At 42.9% G+C, this 27500-nt stretch overlaps 1 protein-coding gene across 3 annotated transcripts in view; it reads left to right on the top strand.

The window, feature by feature from the left end:
- Window positions 1–27500, top strand: part of stat5a (signal transducer and activator of transcription 5a) — a 99987-nt gene that overhangs the window by 23050 nt on the left and 49437 nt on the right. Inside the window, exon 2 of one of the 3 annotated variants that reach the window (XM_017493166.3) lies at window positions 19475–19586. The exons of the other annotated variants lie outside the window; for them this stretch is intronic. The gene's annotated coding sequence lies outside the window, so the exon portion shown is untranslated. The remainder of the gene's footprint in view (window positions 1–19474; window positions 19587–27500) is intronic. 3 annotated transcript variants of the gene reach the window in all.

Below are 27500 nucleotides of genomic sequence, written 5' to 3' on the forward strand. Positions count from 1 at the left end.
GGGATGCTGCAGTGTTCCTTTAACTCGTGTAGCAGACGGTCAGAACAACTCAATGCATCAGGCCCGTTTTATACAATTACAATGCCCTTCCCATTCCTTTTTCATCGCTTTGAAAATATTGGAATATTTTTTCTGTCTATTAACGTAATGGACTGCAAAATAGCTGGTGTTTTTTTGCTTTGTTTTGTTTTGTTTTTCTTTTAACTATAGCTTGATGCATGCACTGAGGTCACATGGGAGGGAAGCTTTTAGTCCTTTAGCTTCGAAAAGCCTCTCGCTTACCATGAAAGCATCTCTCTCTCTCTCTCTCTCTCTCTCTCTCTCTCTCTCTCTCTGCAAGTATATAGTCCTAGCGTTTTAAATTTTCACTCCGTCCGCTCTTAGTGTGCATAAATATTTCACTACGAGTAGCTACGATTGCTGTTCTATCTACGCGCAAAGGATTAAAAGAAGCTTATTTACGTTGCGTTTTTGTCTCGGTGAGCCCACCGCGCATGTCCGTAATCAACAGAGGCTTTTCAGTGCATTAGGTCAATGAATGCAGGGTAGGTGATGGAGGAAATAGTCTACTTGTGTGTGTGTGTGTGTGTGTGTGTGCACGCTCACAGGCCAAGGACCTTTTCGGTTTTTAGGCAGCCCGTGTTTTCATCTCGGTCCCAAGAGATCGTCGTTCAGCGGCGAAGCAGAGCAGTGAGCAAGGAGGAACTCCCATCATTCTGGGAATGGATCGATCTGTTGCCGCCGCATATGTAAACGAAGTGTTAATACAGCACCGGCTTGAGTTGGACTCGTTAGGGTTCTGTCTCAGGCTCTCGCACCATCACGCCCAATCCGTGAAAAGAAATTCCAATTACAAGGCCGGCTAAAGAATCTGGGCTGGCATCATCACGAGCCAGCGTGGCATCTTTGAAGGCAAAAGTCATAGATCAGCAGGAAGGTGAGTCTTTGTTATGAACTGTTTTGGGCAAGTAGATTTTCCTACATCGGGCGTCATAGGGTGTTGCACATTCAAGTGTGTATTTTTGCTTTTGAAGACGTAAATATGAAAATACTCATTCATTCATCTTTAATAACCGCTTTATCTTGGTCAGAGGCGGTGGATCCGGAGCCTATCCTGGGAACCCTGGGGCGTGAGATGGGAATCTAATGGGTTCAGAAAGTACTCAGACCCCTTCAGGACTTCACTGCATTCATCCGTGCCTCAATTCTGACCAGTCTCCTTGTCCCTGCAACTGGAGAAGCACCCCTATTGCACGATGCTGCCACCACCATGTTTCACTATACGGGTTCCATTAGCCAGTTGTGTTTGCCAGATGTAGTGCTTGGAGTTCAGGCCAGAACGTTACATCTTTGTCTCAGACGACCAGAGAATTTGAAGTTAAAGTCGAGTCCTTTAAGTGCCAATCACAATCCTTGTTCTCAGGAGTGAGTAGCTTCTGTCCAGCCACTCGGCCATAACGATCTTTTTCCATTTCACCGTGATGGAGCCGTCTGCTCCTGGGGGCATTCAGGATTCTAGAAATGGTTTTATCCCAGATCTACTCCGTGTTCTCAACGCATCGTGTTCGAGGATGCTTACGGAGTTCCTTGGACTTCACGGCTTGGCTTTTCGGTCTGACGTGCACTGTGAATCGCGGGACCTCATACACACAGATGTATGCCTTTTTAAATCGTACCCGATCAAATAAGTCCGCCCCAGGTGGACTCCGGACAGGGTCTAGATATATCTCGAGATAATCAGAACAAACAGGATGCACCTGAGCTCACTTTGCTTCGCCTCAGCCCAGGGTCTTAATACTTATCATCGTGTGTAGATTAATGGGCTCATTTGAATCCCTTTTAAATAAAATCTACACGCTAAAGTTAGCAGAAATGAAAGGGGACCCACTCGGAATCCAACTCCAGACACACGGTAACCTGAGCTCCGGACTGAACGTCTGTATGAACACTTAAATAGCTCTAATATTTACAACTGCTAATGGGAAAAATCCAAATAATGAATGCCAGTACTGACGTTTTACCTGCTTTGCTCCTGCACCGCCGAACTCTTTGCTTTCAACTGAAAAGCCGTCAGATTTTGTCCTTATGTTCGAGACATATCCGTCGATTCACAGGTTTTCACAAGGTGCAGTTACCTGGAGAGATGGCTCTGTTACCATGGAGAAGCCTAGCTTTTGAGAGTACATGTATTTTGATGTGAGGTGTATGGACGCGTGCGGCGCTCTTTCTGTGCACGCGATACGTGTATGATACGTGAGCTGATGGTGTTCTGAATGAGGAATGGTAATGCAGAATCAGCGGCTACATTCCCTGGCACATCGCAAACCACCAAAGGCCAAAGTTCATAGCTGTGGAAAGCTGCACGGTGGTATGAGGCCGTGTTATAACTGCATGCCGAGAGGAGCGGAGTGGTGAAAGAGATTTAAAAAAAAACTTGCTGGCTAGATTTTGTGAAGTTGAAGAGTGGAAAAACATCCCCTGGTCTTTTCCCCGTCGTTACCCGTCCTGTTTTGGTGAACGTGCGCACACCGTAGCCTCAGATTCCTGTTCTTGGCTGACAGAAATGAAACTTGTGGTCTTCTGCTGTTGGAGCCCGTCCACCTCAAGGTGCGCTCTGAGATGCTTTTCCGCTCACCACAGTTGTACAGAGAGCTTATTCGAGTTCCCATAAACGTTCTCGTCAGCTCGAACTATTCTGCCCGTTCACCTCTGACCCCTCCCACCGGGGCGTTTCAGCTCACAACCGACGCCTACTGGATGTTTTTTGTTTGTAAACTCTAGACACCGTCATGCGTGTGAAAATCCCAGGGGGATCGGCAGTTTCTGAAATACTCAAACTGGCACTAAAAACCCTGCCAACGTCGATGAGATCACATTTTCCTCATCCCGATGTTCGATGCCAACGTCAACCGAAGCTCTCGGCTTTATTTATCGTGTCGAGCTGATTTTAGATATTCTTATTTTTCTATTCCTATCGTATCGATTTTTTTACATTATTATTATTTTTTTCAATTCTATTCCGATGTAATGTGTATCCTTTGCTATCTGGGTTTTTTGCGTGTGTGATTAAGCTGCCGTGACGAGGTGACGAGGTAAGCTGCTGTAACGGGGGAATTTCCCTAGTGTGGGATCAATCAAGTTTTTATCTCATCTTACCTAATCTTATTTTTTCTTATTTCATCTAATCTGATCTATGAGCGAGCCGGAGTACGGGTGTTCCTATTAAAGCGGCCGGTAGGTGTAGATGTTGACTTACCTGTTATTTTGTGCATACAGACGTCTGTATTTTCGAATAACCGATGCCAGGTCGTTATTAAAAGCGATTTATTTATTTATTTATTTATTTATTTATTTATTTTCCCCCAAGGCTGAATCTGATCAGACTGGAGGAATCATATACCTTTTTAATGAACTGAGCAAACGAGAGTCACCGATCGAAGGAATTCTATTTAGAAAGGACTTTTCTTGTTAATATTTGACTTTTCATGTGTTGGAGTTTTGCTGTCTGCTGTACTTTTACCTTGGGATGATTTGCAGCGGTGTGGTAAGTGAAGATGGCCGAGCGGCATTATTGTCACACGGACCGTGTGATGAATTAAACGTGTCGTGGCGAGAGCAGAACCGGCACACCGTCGGCTTCGTGTCCGCGGCGCTTTTTAACTGTTAACCGGACTGACCGTGGATGGCAGAGCTGGTCCAGAGGCTGTGTAGAGGCAAGAACGAGTCACGACGAAAATACTTAAGACTCGGCACGTTATAAAGGGAGGAACGTCTTTAGTCGTAGCTACTCGTTTAATATCTTAATGATCATTACAGTTTTTAACCAACAGTATGAACAAAACGATCTGTGTTTGATGAATATGACTGGTGAACTGGTGAACCCCCCACCGGGCTTTATTATTAATAATCAACTATCTGCGCAGGAATTAGCCTAACTGCCTCTCAGAATAAACTTTCAGGGTAAAATCCACGGCTTTTACTTGTTACTTATTTACATTCGGTTTCTATTCGGATCTCTGCTTATGCTTAGACTTTACTACGCGATCATTTAGAGATGATTGAGATCATACACGTGATTCATCTTTCTGCAAACGCTGGATTACCGCCAAGGAGTTCTATCTCCGTTTCGTCGTCTGTTCCAAAAAGAGTCCCGATCGGTCGAAATGCATTGAGACATTAGAACGGAGACGATGGCGGTGTAGTTCATCGCTTATTGTTTACTGTCTAACTGTTACCGCTTTCAGGCTGTCCTGCAACTCCTTTCCAGTGACTACTGGCTTCTCTCTTAGCTTCCTTTTCATCATCTCGTCGGGAAATGTTTTAAGGTCGGTGGCTCTGTAGCTTTTCCGTTCGAGTGTTGTCCTCGAGAACTTTAGGAAGGTCCTTCAGTGTCACCGTGGTCACTGCTTGTTTTGGGAAATCTTCCCAACCAATGGCAACGATCTTTTGACACCACGTGTAATTTGTACAAGATGCATATCTGAGGCTGCGTCCCAATTCGCCTACGTATAGCATGCACTAAAAGTGTGTATACTACGTATAGCATGCACTAAAAGTGTGTATACTACGTATAGAATGCACTAAAAGTGTGTATACTACGCGTACCATGCACTAAAAGTGTGTATACTACGTATAGCATGCACTAAAAGTGTGTATACTACGCGTACCATGCACTAAAAGTGTGTATACTACGTATAGCATGCACTAAAAGTGTGTATACTACGTATAGCATGCACTAAAAGTGTGTATACTACGCGTACCGTGCACTAAAAGTGTGTATACTACGCGTACCGTGCACTAAAAGTGTGTATACTACGCGTACCATGCGCTAAAAGTGTGTATACTACGTATAGCATGCACTAAAAGTGTGTATACTACGTATACCATGCACTAAAAGTGTGTATACTACGTATAGCATGCACTAAAAGTGTGTATACTACGCGTACCATGCACTAAAAGTGTGTATACTACGTATAGCATGCACTAAAAGTGTGTATACTACGCGTACCATGCACTAAAAGTGTGTATACTACGCGTACCATGCGCTAAAAGTGTGTATACTACGCGTACCATGCGCTAAAAGTGTGTATACTACGTATAGCATGCACTAAAAGTGTGTATACTACGTATAGCATGCACTAAAAGTGTGTATACTACGCGTACCATGCACTAAAAGTGTGTATACTACGCGTACCATGCGCTAAAAGTGTGTATACTACGTATAGCATGCACTAAAAGTGTGTATACTACGCGTACCATGCACTAAGTGTGTATACTACGCGTACCATGCACTAAAAGTGTGTATACTACGTATAGCATGCCCTAAAAGTGTGTATACTACGTATAGCATGCACTAAAAGTGTGTATACTACGTATAGCATGCACTAAAAGTGTGTAGAAAAAGCACACACATTTGAGTGTGTAGCAAAAGAGTATGCAAGGATCAGGGACAACCTAACACGTGATGTAACGGAAGAGAACAAACATTTCAGCTTTTTTTTTTTTCAACTAGTTGTTGCCTAGTTACGCACACTTGCTGTGAACAAACATTTCAGCTTTTCCTCATTCACGATTCCTTATATAATTTCTGCTATCTTCCCTAAAACGCATCCTACCTTAATGCCGAGAGACGCGGCGCACCGTCGCAGATCTACCAGACGCAGATCCGCCATGTCTCAAGGTCGAATTCGCCAAAGCCAACCGGTCGCAAAACTCCTCCTCCCTCGTTCAAGGAGTCGGAGTTGGAAAATCAGCTGAAAAAGTCTCCCCGGATCCACACTTCAAAAATCTACAGGACGTACTAGACCATCCGGGTACCTTTTGGATACTCGTTTCAACATGCTACGATTTGGGACACACCCATCGTGACCTCGGATACTATTTAGGACGCACAGTAGGTGAATTGGGACGCGGCATTTGTTTACGCTTATAAGTACATTATTATATAGTTACGTATCTGCTTTCATTGAACTTTTACACTAAAAACGAGAGAATATATCTTTACATCAGGTACAGGTTACTGTGAGGAACAACACCGACACAATTAAGAGATGTGTTTTTCCTTCATGGGTCGCTGCCGTTGGTAAAGTGTGTGTAACTGTAAGTGAGCTTCGCGTGCTTCGCTGCGTGTATCTGCAGAGTTTAGGACAGACATTAGGACTGTATCCTTCATTAGTGTTAATCAGGCTTTTACTCCATCAGGCCTGCTTTCCCTCTGTGCCACGGCCTCCGAGGCCCTCATTAACACACCGGTGTGTGTTAGCGAGCAAACAGCCTCGTTAGTCTCGTTATACTATGCATGAGTGGTGCCGTGTGTGTGTCTCTCTCTCTCTCTCTCTCTCTCTCTCTCTCTCTCTCTCTCTCTCTCTGTGTGTGTGTGTGTGTGTGTGTTTGCGATTCCTTCTTCGTGCCCTTCCAACCCGCAAAAATGTAGCAAAAGGTCACGACCTCAGGTGGTGTGTGTATTGTGTGTAGAGTGCAAGTGTGTAGTTCTGGTGTTTCCAGGTAAAGCCACCAGTTTACTGTTGATATGTAAACACCACCACACAGGAATAATAGTGCGCGGTTGCAAGTGGATTCACACCATTTATTTTCAGCGCGCCTGCCTCCCGCGTGGGCTAAAAACACTTTCGTTTTCTCAGATGGATGAAAAAAAACAAAAACAAACAAACAAAAAAAAAAAAGAAAGAGTCATTTTAATTAAACACACCGCCACTAATCACTTGGATTTCACACCATGTTTTCTCCTACAGCTGTGTGGTTGCCCTTGTACCAAGTTTATGGTAAATTGCTGTGATTATTAGCCACAATCTGCTAACTGCCTATAGAAGCAGATGGTTCATGAGTAGGGCTCGGATGAGTCATTACTATCTATTTATTTATTTATTTATCTATTTATTTATTTATTTATCTGCATCCGAAGGCGAACAGAATGCAGTCGTTTTCATTTCATAAAAGATCATTAATATGCAATGGATATAATATAATTAAATGCGATATAATACCGCTGCAGTCTTAAATCTCTCTGTTGTAATGTATACAGGACAATATTTATTTATTTATTTATTTATTTATTTATTTATTTATTTATTTCTTATAGAATGCGAATACATTCTTTTGAGGGAAATGATGATATGTTCTAAACAGATACAAATAGAGAGATGAATAGGAGGCACACTTCAGTTTATTAGGAGCTATCCGGTCAGCCAATCATATGGCAGCGGTGCAACGCATGACATTACACGGATACAGGTCGAGAGGTTCAGTTAATGTTCACGTCAGACATCTGAATGGGGGGGTGGGGGTGGGGGGGGGGGGGGGTGATTTCAGTGACCTGTTGATGCCAGACAGGATGGATCGAGTATTTCAGAAAGTGCCGAATGCGTAGCAGGAAGGCTACTGTAACTCAAATAACCACTGTTTACAAGCGTGGTGAGCAGAAAAGGGATGGATGGGCTACGACATGTGGAAAGCTCCATCGGGTTCCAGTCTCGTCAGCCAAGAACAGGAGCCCGAGGCTAGTGAAGACACCAAAACTGGATAGTTGAAGATCGTAAAAACACCGCTCGGTCGCCTTTTCTCAATATTCGACCGTCCGGTTTGGGTTTCTGGCACGCAGGAGCAGGGGAGCCCGATGTGCAAGTGTTCCTATGAAAGTAAGTGTGTGTTCTAGTGAGTCCAGCTCTCTGACAACACACATATAAGGTGTGTTTTGTCAACACGCCTATATTTTTCACCACAATCCTTTGCTAAATGAGGGTAGTTATTCCAAGGTTCCTTCGTTCCTTTGTTGATTTCCATACAGACAGAACGTGATGAGGGCTACCGTAGTTTAGGCAATTGCATCTTAAGATATAAGAGCCGGTTTATCTATGATCGGTAACACGTGAAGACGTGAAGCAGTCCTCTTGAAAAGAGTGGTCTGGGGATCACGTCAACCAAACCACGATACCATACGGTCCACGTCAAGTGCGGAAGATATCTTCGCTCTGCTGGTAACGTGGTCAGTTCAACACGTCACGCGTCTTCCTATTTCTCCTTTCCGTGACGTGCGGGAAAGGGTCGCGATGGTTACCGATACATAAAACCAGACTCGCATAGAGCCGAAAGCGCTGTAATTAGTTCATCTTTGCGGTGTACGCACTGAGAGCACAGTGAGAACACGCGCGTCTAGAGATCAGTTCTTCATTTGCGAATATTCCAGGCGTCCAGATTGAGGTTTTCTTCACCGCGTCGAGCGTCTAAGTGTCGGTAAACAGACGAAGAGATCAGAATCGGTACTGAATCCAGACTCGGGTAGAGTAAAAACCGCCTAAGTTCCAATCTGACAATGCGACACGGGTTCAGCAGTGAAACCGATACGGCGTGTAGGGTTGGATTTTCAGTTTTCATATTTGTAAAATTCACCGAATCTGTATTTTTGTTAATGAGGGTAAAAGGTTACGGGCTTCTATAGAAGAAATATTTCCTGTGGTTTTAACAGTTTCAGAAAGCACCCACTGTGCCCTTTGTTTGATTTTCTTTTTTTTTTTTTCTTATTCTCAAGTTACCTCCAGAGACCTTACAGAGACGGCGCTGATTTACATCACGCTGTCTCTTTTGAAGCGTCTCGCAGGGCACTCGACCTAACGGGCCTCGATCGATTCGCTCATTGAAACGCGGTTTTAGAAAAGATTAGTCAACGGAGGGACGGGATCCAGATTGACAGCCCGAGTGTGCTTCTTCTGAGTCGTGACGGTTGTGTTTTTCTTTGGTGCACATGCTGCACAAGTCATATGGAAGGAAAAGATTAATTGTGTGATCGTGCTCATTATTTCAGGGGCGGGAGGAACCTGTAGTGGGAAGTGCACTCGGCCATGTCTCATTCAGCTAAATGTCACACCGGGTGGGCTGGAACTGCGCACTCGCCCATCTGCTTCGGTTTTCCAAGAAAACATCCGTACAGGAGCAATCTGATGAAATTATGGGGTGGGCTACATGGCCACGTGTACCAATCCTTTACGACCGTTATGTGTTAAAAAGATATTTATTTTTACTATATATAAATATATTGTTCCTTTAGACATTAATATAGACATTATATATATATATATTTGAAAAAAATATGTGAAGTGATGTAACAAACAATGCATATACATCTAGATTATAATTCCTAATCTAGTGCTGAATTCGTAAATCCGACCGGCTTACTGTTGTTTACACAGGGTCTTTTACATCGTCTCAGACTCGTAATAAACGGATTAAAATGTGTACTTCGTGATATTGTTATGGTCATCTTTGCTATATGGAGATGTTTATTTTAGGAAGGAGTCTCCAGTGTCAGCACGTGAAAACGATGTTTTCCGCCGTGGAAGAGACCTCAAGACAGAGAAGGTCGTGATTTCTAGTTTCTTGGTACCATAACGAGAAAAGAAAGGATGGCGAGGGGAGGGGTGTTTATAACGGCAGTGGCAACCCGGATCGATGCTGAAAACAGTTGTAAGGTTGGAGTTGTGGTCCTGTTACAAATTCTAATTGAAATCATTGGAAATGCAAGAGACATGAAATACTCTACAGCACTTTGTGGCATGCCGGTGTAGGAAAATAGTCGTCGGTTAGTTTGTTATATTAGCACACCCTGTCGTGCTTCATTCCTTAGTAATTAGTGAGGAACAATGAAGGTGTTACTCAGTATCAGTGTTACAGACGTGACGATATTATCAACATTATATCTTCCAGCCGTAATAGAAATTCTCTCTCTCTCTGTCTCTCTCACACTATCTCTCTCTCTCACTATCTCTCTCTCTCACTATCTCTCTCTCACTATCTCTCTCTCTCACACACTATCTCTCTCTCTCACTATCTCTCTCTCACACTATCTCTCTCTCTCTCTCACACTATCTCTCTCTCTCTCTCACACTATCTCTCTCTCTCTCACACACTATCTCTCTCTCTCACACTCACTATCTCTCTCTCACACTCACTATCTCTCTCTCTCACACTCACTATCTCTCTCTCACACTCACTATCTCTCTCTCACACTCACTATCTCTCTCTCACACTCACTATCTCTCTCTCTCACACTCACTATCTCTCTCTCACACTCACTATCTCTCTCTCACACTCACTATCTCTCTCTCACACTATCTCTCTCTCTCACTATCTCTCTCTCACACTATCTCTCTCTCTCTCACACACTATCTCTCTCTCTCACACTCACTATCTCTCTCTCTCACACTCACTATCTCTCTCTCACACTCACTATCTCTCTCTCACACTCACTATCTCTCTCTCACACTATCTCTCTCTCTCTCTATCTCTCTCTCACACTATCTCTCTCTCTCTCTCACACACTATCTCTCTCTCTCACACTCACTATCTCTCTCTCTCACACTCACTATCTCTCTCTCTCACACTCACTATCTCTCTCTCTCTCACTATCTCTCTCTCACACTCACTATCTCTCTCTCTCACTATCTCTCTCTCACACTCACTATCTCTCTCACACTCACTATCTCTCTCTCTCACACTCACTATCTCTCTCTCTCACTATCTCTCTCTCACACTCACTATCTCTCTCTCTCTCACTATCTCTCTCTCTCACACTCACTATCTCTCTCTCTCTCACTATCTCTCTCTCACACTCACTATCTCTCTCACACTCACTATCTCTCTCTCACACTCACTATCTCTCTCACTATCTCTCACACTCACTATCTCTCTCTCACACTCACTATCTCTCTCACACTCACTATCTCTCTCACTATCTCTCTCACACTCACTATCTCTCTCACTATCTCTCTCTCACACTCACTATCTCTCTCACTATCTCTCACACTCACTATCTCTCTCACTATCTCTCTCACACTCACTATCTCTCTCACTATCTCTCTCACACTCACTATCTCTCTCACTATCTCTCTCACACTCACTATCTCTCTCTCACACTCACTATCTCTCTCACTATCTCTCTCACACTCACTATCTCTCTCTCACACTCACTATCTCTCTCACTATCTCTCTCACTATCTCTCTCACACTCACTATCTCTCTCACTATCTCTCTCACACTCACTATCTCTCTCTCACACTCACTATCTCTCTCACTATCTCTCTCACTATCTCTCTCACACTCACTATCTCTCTCACTATCTCTCTCACACTCACTATCTCTCTCACACACACACTCACTATCTCTCTCACTCTCTCGCTCTCACACTATCTCTCTCAGTATCTCTCTCTCACTCACTCTCTGTCTCTCTCATTCATAAGTTATACCTGTATCTATTCATATAACAGTCAAGTCCATCGTGTATGTGTTTATGTCACGCACACACACACACGCACACACACACACAGATGATGCTTCAAGGCATTTTGTGAGGCAGACAGTCTAGATGGCCGCATTCAAATTCAGTTACGTTCACGAAATCGAGAAATATTAGGAGATCTTCCTCCTGCGAACGAGGCTCGCGTGATCAGATCAGACACACAGCTGCAGCACCTTCACTCTCGACGTGTTCACTGCACACGGACATTTTGCTCCTAATAATTTCCACCGACGAGTGCCACGAAAATAAAGGCAAAAAAATGGTTGGATAGCGAGCGTACAACACGAGCAAAAATGAATAACGGATACCCTGTTCTTCCTCTGATGCGTTCTGCACTTTGGTTGTTTGTTTTGTCGTGATTGCGTGTCACTGGATGTTACTTTAAATAGACAACCGGAAAAAAAAAAAGAAAAAAAAAAAAAAGGGAAATATTTGAAGTCTGTCATAAATTCCCGAAAACACTGAACGCCTTAGAGCAAAGTTCACGAGACTCGCCAACCTGAATGATAAAATAATTTATTTACGATCCATGGAGTCACGATGGACAGGTGCATGCACGTCCTGCATCAGGTTACCTAATGACCTTTGGCCCCTGCACCATTTACAGAATATCGGTCATGGAAAGGCAATGCATAAATATACTCAATATTTGGGAAAACAAAAGAGATATTTTCCCCACTCACAATATTAATAAGAAATCCAACACGGAGAAGCAAACGCTGGACTCGGAGTCCCAGAATGCAGCGCGGTTATACGATGTCGCTTCGCCGAGTTACGGCGGAGAATCCGCCCGGCTAGTCGGAGATCTACAGGACGACGGCCGCGATTACGTCGAAGTTCTGTTTGGACGCGGAGGCGAGAGAGAGCTGGACATACGAATGACATGACTAAAGCGCCGCTGCACCGCTCTCGTCAAACAGAGATGAGGAGATGTTCCCGGTGGCGCCACGATCAGCAGGCGGTCGAATGGCGTAGTGGGTAGTGTAGGAAAACATTAACCGAAGTGAAAACTCGCCGACGTGTCGATGAGAGACGTTACACACGGGGCTGAGTTACAGAAACCACACACATGGCTGAGTAAACACAGAGGAACATGCTTTGGGGAGAAAAACACAAGACGCTGAGCGGTCATGACTGGTAATTATCATGGTGTGTGTGTGTACTACTTCCACGTGAATGAGTGCTGGAGAAAGCTCTGGAGCACTTCACTGAGCTGATGTGGTTGCCAGATGAAAGAGCAGGCAGGCAGGAGAGCAGATCTAAAGTAATAATCAGACGTCTTGAACCTTTACCGGTTATCTGATGTGACTTAACGCCGTTAACCGGAGCAAACCGTTAAAGCCTGACAGAATCTGTTCTGAGATATTCATCCACGCAAACACACACACGTACACGTCTGACTACCCTTGTGAGGACCTTCCATTGGTTGAATTGTTAATGGGGTTTATTTATGCTATGCTACAACTAAATGTGACCCCTACCTTAACCTTAGTAACCGTAGTTTTTCAAATAAAAGTGAGTTTTTCCTCATGATAAATGTTTCCACAAGACCAAAACTGTCTGATATTCCTATACATTTTGTATAGAAAACATAGCAAAATAATACACACACACACACACACACTTCTGACGATCAGCCTGCCTATGCCGGATTTGACAACATGCTGTACTCTGACCTAAATGAGCCTACATGCCTTTCTAAAACCCCTCCTCTCCTTTCACACACACACACACACACACACACACACACACACACACACACACACACACACACAAAAACCAACCTCTCCTCTGGGAGTGGGTGCCCTCACAGCCCTCACACTCCCAGCACCATCTGGCGAGGTTGCCAGAGCACACAAACATGCACTTCTCTAAAGTACACACGACAATGCCTGAGAGCGATGACACAGAACTGTGTTAACCCACAAACGCCATTTCCTCCAAATAAACCAATTCCACAATTTTATCTATTTATATCTATTATTTATTTATTTAAAAAAAAAAAAAGAACATTTTTTTCTTTAAAAAAAGAACATTCTCAACTACAGAAAACAAGCCACCGTAGCTCTCCGACTTGGACAAGCTGTATCTCTCAGACGTGGTGATCTGGGATTCTATATAAAACCATGACTCATATGGTCATGAAAACAAAACGACAGATCAAAGAGCGAGCAGACGGATGTGTATGTGTGGGTCTCCGCGTAAGTGAGTCTCGATAAAGATCTCGGCCATCATTCGCCCTTCTTCGTTATCCTATACGCGCTTGACGCTAAGCGTCTGCTGTGATAATCTCCCTCTGCTTGAGGACCGTGTCTGTGTACAACACTTCTCCAAAACACCTTTGAAAACTGACCCTAGAGTGTTGAAACCGTCCCGTTTAAAATAAATAAAAAGCATCTCCGGGTCCACGGCTTCTCCCAGCGAAATGGGTCTACGGTAAAATCCCGTCGAGAGACGAAATAAACGACACAATCCATCAATCAGTTTATTGACCGTTTTCGAGGCCAGCCACCTCAATCCATCAGTGGATGGAACGTAAAGCGGTCTAGATGATCTAACGTGATGTAATGCTGGGACGTGATCAGCTCTCAATCACTCGGGTTTGATTTCCCAGTATCGTGGCCATTTTTGCATTTTAAGTAATGGCACCGGCATGTCATCCATACGACTATACAAGACCGCACTGTAATCAAATACACTAATGGATTTCGTAGAACTGCGGAACTGAGGGATGTTTTTCCATAAGCACAGCCCATAAATAGCACCTGATGACTAGTGGACCTTTAGAGACGATTTCATTACTACCAGTCCGCAAGTGCACACAGTGTGTGGGGTAAGTGTTTGGAAGCGGTGTTATTATGGCTTTGCGGAAAGGCGGAACGAACGTGATTCATGCTGTTCCTACGAACCATTCGGGAGATAATGGAAAGAGCGGTGGCCCGGTTGAATCGGATAAGATCTGAAATTTAGATTTAGTTTCAAAAAGCCCTTTTCATGCATAAAATCCGGAACGTCGCCGAAGTAACCGTTGCGGAAATGTGGGAAGATCCACACCCTTACACGTTAAGTGCATTGCTGGAACCCTGCCGGGGACCGATGCGTTCATACATGACCAGAGAACGCTGGGAAATAATGACATCTCTTTTATTTTAACGCTCAACCAGACAAGTTAACTTATAAGATGGTCAACTTTGTCCGAGTCTCAGATGGACGGAAGATTCCTGGTTTCCGGGCCAATTTTCAGGCACTCATTGCTTTTTAAAGCAAAGGGTCAACACGACAAATATTGACTTCACTGCTCTATATATATGTATTTATATATATATATATATACACACACATGCACTCACATTAACGTGTACACTTTACATGTTCCACATAAGATATAAGAGCCATGCCCGCACATTAACATGCTCGTGCCTCTTGCGCTTCTGATGTGAAAGACCTTTGTTCCTCTTGCACACTTTTCTGAGTAAGCAATGTTGAAATTGATCTCGGTGCAGCTGCATCGCCACTGCGCTGTGCAACATTTTGGCCTGTTTGAGTGCATTGACAGTATTCGGCACAATTTGCACAATTTTTCTCAGGAAACAACTCAACGTGTACAATAAAATACAGTTTTAATGGGAAGGTGCGTATAAAGCGATGTTTCTGTACATAGGATTGCAAGTGATTTCTTACTCAAGTGTAGGGATGCAACTAACCATTATTTTCATAATCGATTAGTTGGCTGATTTTTTTTTTTTTTCGATTAATTGGGGCGGGGCAAACTTCGAGTACCATTTTGTCGTTTATTTAAATTAAAATCCATAAACTGAGTAATAGTAGTAGTAGTAGTAGTAGTAGTAGTAATAGAAGAAGTAGTAATAGAGGTAGTAGTAGTAGTGGTAGAAGTAGTAATAGTAGTAATAGTAGTAGTAATAGTAGTAGTAATAGTCGTAGTTTATAATATTAGAAGTAGTAGTGGTAGAAGTAGTAATAGTAAGTAGTAGTAGTGCAGTAGCAGTAGTAGTAGTAGAGGTATTAGTAATAGTAGTAGTAGCTGTGGTAGTAGTAGTAGTAGCAGCAGCAGTAGTAATAGTAGTGGTAGTAGTAGCAATAGTAGTAGTAGTAGCAGTAGTAGTGGTAGTAGTAGCAGTAGTGGTAGTAGCAGTAGTAGTGTAGTAGCGGTAGTAGTAGTAATAGTAGTGGTAGTAGTAGCAGTAGTAATAGTAGTGGTAGTAGGAGTAGAAGTGGTGGTAGTAGTTGTAGTAGTAGTGGTAGTAGCGGTAGTAGTGGTAGTAGTAGTAGTAGTAGTAGTGGTAGTAGTAGCAGTAGTAATAGTAGTAGTAGTAGCAGTAGTAATAGTAGTGGTAGTAGGAGTAGTAGTGGTGGTGGTAGTAGTAGTAATAGTAATGGTAGTAGCAGTAGTAGTGTAGTAGCAGTAGTGATAGCAGTAGTGATAGTAATAGTAGTGGTAGTAGTAGTAGTAGTAGTAGTGTAGTAGCTGTAGTAGTAGTGGTGGTGGTGGTATTAGTAGCAGTAGTAGTGTAATAGCAGTAGTAGTGGTATTAGTAATAGTAATAGTAGTGTAGTAGTAGTAGCAGTAGTACTAATAGTAGTGGTTGTAGTAGCAGTAGTAGTTGTAGTGGTGGTAGTAGTAGTGCAGTAGTAGTAGTAGTAGTGGTATTGGTAATAGAAGTAGTAGTGTAGTAGCGGTAGTAGTAGTAATAGTAGTGGTAGTAGTAGTAATAGTAGCGGTAGTAGTAGTAATAGTAGTGGTAGTAGTAGTAATAGTAGTGGTAGTAGTAGTAACAGTAGTGGTAGTAGTAGTGTATTAGCGGTAGTAGTAGTAATAGTAGTGGTAGTAGTAGTGTAGTAGCGGTAGTAGTAGTAATAGTGGTGGTAGTAGTAGTGTAGTAGTAGTTGTAGTGGTATTGGTAATAGAAGTAGTAGTGTAGTAGCGGTAGTAGTAGTAATAGTAGTGGTGGTAGTAGTAGTAATAGTAGTGGTAGTAGTAGTAATAGTAGCGGTAGTAGTAGTAATAGTAGTGGTAGTAGTAGTAACAGTAGTGGTAGTAGTAGTAATAGTAGTGGTAGTAGTAGTAATAGTAGCGGTAGTAGTAGTAATAGTAGCGGTAGTAGTAGTAATAGTAGTGGTAGTAGTAGTAACAGTAGTGGTAGTAGTAGTAATAGTAGTGGTAGTAGTAGTAACAGTAGTGGTAGTAGTAGTGTATTAGCGGTAGTAGTAGTAATAGTAGTGGTAGTAGTAGTAATAGTAGCGGTAGTAGTAGTAATAGTAGCGGTAGTAGTAGTAATAGTAGCGGTAGTAGTAGTAATAGTAGTGGTAGTAGTAGTAACAGTAGTGGTAGTAGTAGTAATAGTAGTGGTAGTAGTAGTAACAGTAGTGGTAGTAGTAGTGTATTAGCGGTAGTAGTAGTAATAGTAGTGGTAGTAGTAGTAATAGTAGTGGTAGTAGTAGTGTAGTAGCGGTAGTAGTAGTAATAGTAGTGGTAGTAGTAGTAATAGTAGTGGTAGTAGTAGTAATAGTAGTGGTAGTAGTAGTGTAGTAGTGGTAGTAGTAGTAATAGTGGTGGTAGTAGTAGTGTAGTAGCGGTAGTAGTAGTAATAGTGGTGGTAGTAGTAGTGTAGTAGTAGTTGTAGTGGTATTGGTAATAGAAGTAGTAGTGTAGTAGCGGTAGTAGTAGTAATAGTAGTGGTAGTAGTAGTAATAGTAGTGGTAGTAGTAGTAATAGTAGTGGTAGTAGTAGTAACAGTAGTGGTAGTAGTAGTGTATTAGCGGTAGTAGTAGTAATAGTAGTGGTAGTAGTAGTAATAGTAGCGGTAGTAGTAGTGTAGTAGCGGTAGTAGTAGTAATAGTAGTGGTAGTAGTAGTAATAGTAGTGGTAGTAGTAGTAATAGTAGTGGTAGTAGTAGTGTAGTAGTGGTAGTAGTAGTAACAGTAGTGGTAGTAGTAGTGTATTAGCGGTAGTAGTAGTAATAGTAGTGGTAGTAGTAGTGTAGTAGCGGTAGTAGTAGTAATAGTAGTGGTAGTAGTAGTAATAGTAGTGGTAGTAGTAGTAATAGTAGTGGTAGTAGTAGTAATAGTAGCGGTAGTAGTAGTAATAGTAGTGGTAGTAGTAGTGTAGTAGCGGTAGCAGTAGTAATAGTAGTGGTAGTAGTAGTGGTAGTAGTGGTAGTAGTAGTAATAGTAGCGGTAGTAGTAGTAATAGTAGTGGTAGTAGTAGTAATAGTAGCGGTAGTAGTAGTAATAGTAGTGGTAGTAGTAGTAATAGTAGCGGTAGTAGTAGTAATAGTAGTGGTAGTAGTAGTAATAGTAGCGGTAGTAGTAGTAATAGTAGTGGTAGTAGTAGTAATAGTAGTGGTAGTAGTAGTAATAGTAGTGGTAGTAGTAGTAATAGTAGCGGTAGTAGTAGTAATAGTAGTGGTAGTAGTAGTGTAGTAGCGGTAGCAGTAGTAATAGTAGTGGTAGTAGTAGTGGTAGTAGTGGTAGTAGTAGTAATAGTAGTGGTAGTAGTAGTAATAGTAGCGGTAGTAGTAGTAATAGTAGTGGTAGTAGTAGTAATAGTAGCGGTAGTAGTAGTAATAGTAGTGGTAGTAGTAGTAATAGTAGCGGTAGTAGTAGTAATAGTAGTGGTAGTAGTAGTAATAGTAGCGGTAGTAGTAGTAATAGTAGTGGTAGTAGTAATAGTAGTGGTAGTAGTAGTAATAGTAGTGGTAGTAGTAATAGTAGTGGTAGTAGTAGTAATAGTAGCGGTAGTAGTAGTAATAGTAGTGGTAGTAGTAACAGTAGTGGTAGTAGTAGTGTATTAGCGGTAGTAGTAGTAATAGTAGTGGTAGTAGTAGTGTAGTAGCGGTAGTAGTAGTAATAGTAGTGGTAGTAGTAGTGTATTAGCGGTAGTAGTAGTAATAGTAGTGGTAGTAGTAGTGTAGTAGCGGTAGTAGTAGTAATAGTAGTGGTAGTAGTAGTGTAGTAGCGGTAGTAGTAGTAATAGTAGTGGTAGTAGTAGTAGTAGTGTAGTAGTAGTGGGAGTAAGAGTAAGACATAGCTCTATTATTAGTTTACTTATTTGTTTGTTTATTTGTTGATTTTTTTTTGCTGATTGTTTGTTTGTTTAGTGGTTAATTTGTTGATTAGTTGGTTGGTTGATTAGGGTGTATGTTTGGTCGATTGATTGATTGATTGCCTTATTGTGTTAGACAGACAGAAGGGGAAACTGCTAGTTTCACCCAGGCTAGGGTTAATACTGTTACCAAAAACAATATTTATAATCCTGTACCCTGTAGCTAATGACATTAAAAGGTTGTAGACATCATCTACAAGCAATGTTTGCTCACTTATTAAACCCTCATGACAAATAGAATGAAGATGACAACAACATATTTATACTCTGACGTTGCAACTGTTGTCTTTTCATCATGCAGCATTAGCATAGAGTACTCCTGCAGACTGGATTCTGGCTTTAGATTGTTTTGATTGACTGAAGCTCAGAGTTTTGAACCAAGCTCACCTGTTGTTGCTTTCCTCTCTCTCTCTCTCTCTCTCTCACACACACACACACACACACACACACACACACACACACACACACACACACACACACACACGCACACAAACACAAATAGTTTAGATTGGTCAGTTAATGAAAGTAGAGGTTTGAATTATTGTTACGAAGGGCAAAAGTGCGATAGTTACGTAACAACATGACTCAAGAAACGAGTCGATTCACAGTTTTATTTTGAAAAAAATTCTATCCAAGTGTAAAAGCATAGAATCTTTCGGTGAAAATGCCAGCGCTAATCTGAGAAGCGTCGATCTTAAAGCAAAGCGACAACCGAGGAATGAAATAAAAAATGTCATATCGGAAGAATTTTATTGTAAAATGTCATATCGGAAGAACGGCATCATTACTGTGTAATGTACTGGCACTTCACAATAAGATGATCATTTTTATTTCATTATTTCAAAATAAAACCGTGAATGGATTTCATTATTTCCTAGTTTCTTGATTTGTTTGTTTTGTTTTATTTGAAGCTCTTTTGCCCTCTGTATATTGTAACTTTGTCTGATGTCAGTATTAAGCCTGTTTTCGTTAGCCTCTTGCCATTTAAACAGGAATTACAGTTGCCATGCTGACATGTGTTCATGTTTTTTACTTGTTTATAGTTTTGCATGAAGTAAGTGGCTCAGGTGAAGAGTTCGGACAGGATATCTCGCTTGCTGATAGTAGAAAGGGGTCGGGAAGCTACACAGGGGAGCCTATTCCTTATTTTCAGAGGTATATATTTTGTCTATCATTACACCTTTAGACACGTTAACCCCATTATAGCCTTTGGCTTAATTCAATTCTAAATACAATCACTGGTGGGCAATTCGATTCAAACGCAATCACCTTGTGTTTGGAATCATTCAGTCGGATTCGATTTAACAACCCAGGACGTGATTCATTTAATGCGTTAATCGTAGGACGCAGCTATCTCTGGGATATCAGACATGTCTTTGTGTAAAAAATCTTCTCGCTAGATTTGCATTAAGCCAGCGGTAATAGCGGTGCCCTAAAAGGCTTCTGGAAACAATGACCGTCGGGAGCTCGGGACTAAAGAGCTGAACGAATCTCTATCCGATTCCTGAAACTACTATACAGCGAACTAGCTGTGATTTTTTGAAATAAACTTCAAGCGTATGTACGTCGTATGTATGCATCACGCCCCACTTTCAGCCATAACGTTATATCCACCTGCCTGATGTTGTGTAGGTCCTTCTTTGTGCTGAAAAAAACAGCTCGGACCCGTCGAGGCGTGGACTCTACAAGACCTCTGAAGGTGTGCTGTGGTATCTGGCACCAAGATGATACAAGTCGTGAGGTGAGGTCTCCGTGGATCGGACTTGTTTGTCCGGAACATCCCACAGAGGCCGAGTCAACTCAAGTCAGCTGTGATGCGCTTTGTGTTCTGACACCTTTCTATCATAGACAACGTGAACTTTTTCAGCAGTTTGTGCTGTAGTCGCTCTTCCGTGGGAGCGGACCAGACGGGCTTGCCTTCGATCCCCACGCACATCACTGAGCCCCGGGCGCCCATGACCCTGTTGTCCTTCCTTGGACCATTTTGGTAGGTACTAACCACCACATACCAGGAACACCCCACAAGACCTGCTGTTTTGGAGATCAGATCCTGACTCGGATCCTTACGCTTGCCCATTTTTCCTGCTTCAAACACATCAACGTTGAGAACTGACTCTTCACATGCTGCCTTATATATCCCACTTGACACGTGCCACTGAAACGAGATAATCAGTGTTATTCACGTCACCTGTCAGTGGTTTTAATGCTATGGCTGATGGGTGTACGTGTACATTTGGAGAGAGCAGTGGAGAGAACGTACACATCGTCATCACAGACCGTTTTTGCTCCTTGTCTCCTGGCCATCGATGGACGTGGCGATCTCCAAGCGATAAACCAAATGCTTTTCTCTTGCGCCCTTCCACTGCCATGTTTTAATGTTGATCTTATGTCGAAATATTACGCAATATTAGCTATATTTTTATGGTTCTTTCTTGTACTTCTCTACTTAGCATACTTGCCATAACTTTTGATGGTATTATTTTTGATTAACAAAAATATATATATATATGTTTTATTTGGTGCATGCTGTTGCTGTGCATGCTGGGTGTGTATACAAATGGGCATGTGTATGCAGGCAGGTGTGTATATGAACATTAGCATTCTGGGAATAGTGGAGCACTTACACATCAGTGTGTGTGTGTAGGAGAGACACGAAGTTTTTCAGTCTTTGAATAGTGATGTAAAGCTCGTATGGGACGTGGTGATGGCCCGGTGGTCTTATGAAGGTGATCGGGTTCACGTATGTAGCGTCGCGCTTCAAAATGAAAACGGGGGGAAAGGCGGAGACAGCTTTTTATTTATTTATTTATTTATTTATTTATTTTCGTTGGAACGCACTTACTAAAACGTAAGACAATTAGCTCGTTATTTATTTATTTATTTATTTATTATCCGTTTTTTTTTTTTTGTTTCTACACGTTTCTTGAAACTATTCCTGAATCCAAATATTTAAAAAATAATAATAATAAAATTAAAAAAAAACAAAAAAACACAACATCGCAGCACATGTCATCGTGAAAGACCTGGAAGTACAACCTTAATCCCTCCGGATCTTTTCAGATCGTTCTTTCATTCTAGTCCAAAAATGAATCTGAAATGAAAATAAATAAATAAATAAATAAATAAAGGCGTGCAAAGGAGAAATGCAAGTGCTTTATTTTAGCACGCCGAGCCTTTTGGACGAGAAACGAAACGTCTTTACGATTCTAACACTAGGCTTGCGATTCTAACACTATCTAGACACATATTGCCGGCTCAGATCTTGGCCGCGTGGTCGCAGTCCGGTCCAGTACACATCCGTCACCAGGCTCTCAAAGTGCCAAACTTTTTAACACTGCAATAAACCAAACCTGTGCGCTCGAGTTCCATCTGCTGACTCCACAGTGTACCACGTCTGATGTTCTGATGAAAAGTAGGAAAACTTTTCTTTCTTTCTTTCTTTTTATTTATTTATTATCATTAAATCAACCTGCTATATAACGGAGGAAATAAACAAACGATCGGACACCGACCAGCGCTCCTATTTTCCGCTCTGTTTAGTAGAGGAAGCCATCACCGTGCGCCGCGTGCGTCGATACTAACGATTACGACGTCTCACGAGCAGACACGTTCCGCTAATGTGAGCGTTTCTGCGCTCTGATATTTTGTCATCTGTAAAATGTAGTCAGGGTTAGTCCATCGAGACACAACACCAGCTTGTTTTCTCTGCTTGCGAAGGTCTACTAACTTTTAGCTCTTGTCCCTTTTTATCAGCCTACATCTCGAACTAAACGCCAGCCATCCGTTCAAAGAAAAACAACAACACCGAGACATATGTGTCTTTTTTTTTTTTCACCCTGCAGTGAAAGTACATTCTGTCCTCGTGATCATTCTATGCAATCATATCACCTAAATATAGAAACGCACGGGCGGAGAGACGTACAATCAGGAACGAGGAACGAGGAAGTCCTAGGGGGCTTTTGTTTTTCCCATTGAGCACTGACTGACCAGAGACCTCCTTGGATGTCTATCATTGGGCCTGACTTCAATCAGTCAGCCCATGAAAAGATTATTTTATACATTTAAATATACGTCACATTTATACATTTAATGTGTCGGCTTTATTTATTTATTTATTTTTTTTTTTTATACGAGATATCCACGTATTGTATACGATCGCACCTTTTCAGCACGTACGTGGGGCTGATTTTCTTTCTAGCCCAAACTGTAGACTGACGCAGCCTATAGTTTTTATTTTATTTTTAGACCCCCCCGCAATTTGGTCTTGACAATTCCCACCCACTCGCTAACTGCACGATCACGTGACCGATACCGATACCAGCTCTCACATACGAGCTCAGGATTTTTCAGAATCGCCTCCGAGACGCGTCATGGGACGTGATCACGACGCGCGTTCAGCCGAAGCCCTCTTCGATTCTCGTGCGTCTGAAAGGTCTCGTTTACCGACGAACATCGCCGCGAAAGACCGTGCACGACAATTAACGTTTACATTCACGGCGCTTGGCAGACACGCTCAAGGGTTAAGCGCCTTGCTCAAGGGCCCGACAGCGGTAGCGTGGCAGCGCCGGGGCTTGAACTCCTGACCTTCCGAACTCCTGCAAAACAATCTCCTACAGTTGCGATTTCGTCAGTTCAATCGGTTTCCCACAAAAAAAAGCACCAACGCACTTCGCTAACCGTTAAACCGCTAACTATTTTGAAGAAAGAAACTTTGACAGCATTTAGAAGTTGCATGCATTCAAAACGGATCGACGATTTTGATGACGTCACTCTGCATCAGATTGCCTGTTCTGTAGAATCTGAAGAGGGAGGAGCCGTTCGATGTGTCTCACCCTGACTTCCTGTTTCAGTGGAAATTACATCGAAACCTCTGATAACGCCGCACATTTCAAGGCACTTCACGGGGACTTCAACTCCCGGCTGTGGCATCCTGACGATTCGAACTCGCGCTCTCCCGTCGATACGACCGATCAACACGTTCCTCTTGCGTCACTTGAGTCGACACGTCACGGTTAGAACCTGGAAGCAAGTTGTTCTTCCTCCTCGGCTTCACTTCTTCGTGGGCACGTCCCCCTCCCGTGCAGGTATCACCTATATGATGCAGGTTGAACCCACCAATCAGAAACATTCAGGAAGGAGTGGATCTGTGGGCAGAAACCGAGCACTGAAAAAGCTTAGGATGAATTGTACTTAGAGACTCTCTAACCGTTCCGCTACGAGATGGACCAACACGGCAGGTGTGTCTTGTATAAGCATCAACAACAACAACAACAACAACAACAACATCGCTGCATCACCTGATGCATTCAGACCCCAAACAAAAACATATCACCAGGCTACCGATGTCACGTGTATACATGCATATTTTGAAAATATCCAGTGTGCTGCCCAGTCCAGTGTGCTGTTTTGGTTGCTTGGAAACCTTACTGTCTAGACGACAGTGCGATCGCTGACGTCGTGGCGAGCTAGGTGGCTAGTCCAGTGCGTTACCACAGACCGTGTGAAACTTGAGTAAAAGTCCGCAAGTTTCAGCCAACGTTTCAGGTGTTTTGTCGTCACGTCATGCTCAGTAAGTCAGTACTAGATTATTTTTTTGTTGTTGTTTTGTTTTGGGGTTTCTCCCCCCACCTCCCCCCCCAAAATAACGTGCTCATGAGATTAGACATACGTACACCTTGATACTGGATTCGCAGTCGTGTGTCGGTTGTGCGTCGGTGTCACGTCATGCAAAATGCAGGGTTAAAATACCTCCTACAGTAGCCTGGTAAGTGTTCATGCACTGACTGACAGGGATACACACACACACACACACACACACACACACACACACACACACATACACAGACAGGCCTTTATGATCCCATGTCTCTGGTTCAGCGTATTTATAGACATGCTGACTTTAGCCGGGGTGCTGTGTCAATACCAAGCCAAGCTGAGGGCTTTCTTCACAAACAGGCCTTTATTCCCACCACACACACACGCACACACACACACGCGCACACACGCGCACACACGCACACAGACACGCACTTGTCTGTTACATAATATGTAATATCATTACTGTTTGTGATAATGTAATCTATCTTGACCCAAGAGGTCTTTCGAGTTGGCATGTTAAGCTCTTACACAGACAGACACACACACACACACACACACACTAATGCACACAAGGAGACTGTGCTAATGTGAATTTCCTCTCCTCTTCGAATAAAGGATGAATGAATGTTCTGGGCTCGAGCCAGACGTCCTGTACGCTGCATCTTTGTGGACCTCAGCTCTTTGAGTCCAGGCTTTTGGCCTTTGGACTTCTAAATTCCTGGCTGGCACGCCTCACCGCTCTGTGTGTGTGTGTGTGTGTGTGTGTGTGTGTGTGTGTGTGTGTGAGAGAGAGAGAGAGAGAGAGAGAGAGAGTTTGAGACTGTGCTAGAATGAACAGTGGCTATATTAAAGCTGTTAATTTTATACTCAGCTGTTAGGTGAGAGTTATATATAAAGCTTGAGTAGAAGGGGAATGAACACACACACACACACACACACACACACACACACACACACACATTTTGTCCTTAGTGAGCTTTATTTAATTATTGTTAAATGCTCAGGGCAATGCTAAAAGATGACCTTGAAACAGAATCAGGAGTGACATCTTGTGTGTATATGTGTGTGTATATATATATATATATATATATTGTGTGTGTGTGTGTGTCTTTTTGATCTTGTTGGACATTCAGCTTCAGCAAGCTCCTGGTCTCCATGGCAATTGAGGTTAGAGGTGCCCATGGCGATTTTGGTAAGAAGTGCTGGTTGCCATGGTTACCTCACACAGGAAGTTTGTAATTGTACCAATAATTAGTCTGTTTCTAGTATAGAGACAGCTGATGGGTTTTGTTCGCTTCATTTACATTCGGCTCATACTTCAGTGGCTTCTTTCGTGTAGTTTCTTTTCTCTTTTTTTTTTTTTCTTTTTCTTCCTCAAACTTTATAAGCTGAGTATCAGAGCGATACTGAAATTCTGTCAAAGTAGCTTTTTTATTATTATTTATTTTATTTTTTTTGACTATTTACCGCCTCAGCAGCGGTAGTCATCCGTCCACATCCGCGCCGAACGATAAACAGTTTCTAACATCCTTTAATAGAGGAGTCATCCCCTGACATCCATCTAAATATCTGGAACAAAACAAGACTGCGCTTTTATTCCTATAAACGATTTCTATAAACACAACTAGAGCACAGTACTACTGCTGTAACCATACATGAAACGACGAAAACCTCAAAGTGTTTCGAATCCTGGGAGAATTTTCCACTTCCTGTTTTTCTCAAGCTAATACACTAATACTACTCTACGCCTACGTCCACGCCTACGTCTCGCCTCGGACAACGCGATACGTATGCCGTATCTTTACACTTCTTACAGATGTACACAACTTGTGAAGTAATGCGGCGAAATCGGCAAATGACTGTGATTTAAGATTACAATTAGTAGGCCAGCTCCATCAAACCCCTTCAGATGATTCAGAATGCAGCAGCACGCCTCGTCTTCAACCAGCACAAAAGAACCCACATCACACCCCTCTTCATCTCCCTCCACTGGCTTCCTGTAGCCGCCCGAATCAAATTCAACGCCTTGATGCTCACCTACAAGACCTTGTCTGGAACAGCACACCCTCCTACCTCAACTCTCTCCTGAAGGCTTACGTTCCCTCACGCAATCTGAGATCGGTTAACGACCGACGCTTAGTAGTGCTTACTCAGAGTGGCTCAAGGTCCCTTTCCAGAACCTTCACACTAACCGTCCCTCAGTGGTGGAATGAACTTCCGACCTCAATCCAGACCACAGAATCTCTCACCATCTTCAAAAAACAGCTAAAGACCCACCTCTTCCGTGAGCACTTACTAAAGTAACCCCTAAAACGCCAACCCCATATTATTTAAAACAAAACAAATCTCTGGCTCTTCCACCTCTACTCTGCGCACTTTGCTTCTCTAGAACTCGATTAAAGATCTCGTACAGCAGCACTACTTGTATTGTTCTCCACTTGCTCCATCGCTTTGCTGGTATTCCCTCATTCGTAAGTCGCTTCGGATAAAAGCGTCCGCTGAATGAATAGATGTGAATGTAATGTAATATAATTACGAAAACCTGCATAACACTACTCATTTAATTCATAATGCTGAATATTTATTCATACGGGTGGAGCGGGTCATTTGGCATTATGCCTTTCTTTTTAATTGTACTCATATGTATGCATTGTTTTCAGTGAATACCTCGTGCTTCAACGTGACAGTATTTATTAGCCTGATGCAAATGGATCTCACACACACACACACACACACACACACACACACACACACGTATGCGTACACTCTTCAAACACACACCAACAGGAACACAAACCTATGGGTAAATCAGTATGGCTGTAAAATATAAGTTGTTCGTTCATGTTATGCATCTTATGCATTCGTAGAATGCGGACGGGCGCGTTGTAGGCTGACGGGCATGTCCAAATGGTTCGTAGAATGCGAACGGGCGCGTTGTAGGCTGACGGGCATGTCCAAATGGTTCGTAGAATGCGGACGGGCGCGTTGTAGGCTGACGGGCATGTCCAAATGGTTCGTAGAATGCGGACGGGCGCGTTGTAGGCTGACGCGCATGTCGAAATGGGTCGTAGAATGCGGACGGGTGCGTTGTAGGCTGACGGGCATGTCGAAATGGTTCGTAGATTGCGGACGGGCGCGTTGTAGGCTGACGCGCATGTCCAAATGGTTCGTAGAATGCGGACGGGCGCGTTGTAGGCTGACGCGCATGTCGAAATGGTTCGTAGAATGCGAACGGGTGTGTTGTCGGCTGACGGGCATGTCCAAATCGTTCGTTGAATGCGGACGGGTGTGTTGTAGGCTGACGGGCATGTCCAAATGGTTCGTAGAATGCGATCGGGTGTGTTGTAGGCTGACGGGCATGTCCAAATCGTTCGTAGAATGCGGACGGGCGCGTTGTAGGCTGACGGGCATGTCCAAATCGTTCGTAGAATGCGGATGGGCGCGTTGTAGGCTGACGGGCATGTCCAAATG

Source organism: Ictalurus punctatus, chromosome 2 (assembly GCF_001660625.3).
Source record: "Ictalurus punctatus breed USDA103 chromosome 2, Coco_2.0, whole genome shotgun sequence".
Classification (NCBI taxonomy): Eukaryota; Metazoa; Chordata; class Actinopteri; order Siluriformes; family Ictaluridae; genus Ictalurus; species Ictalurus punctatus.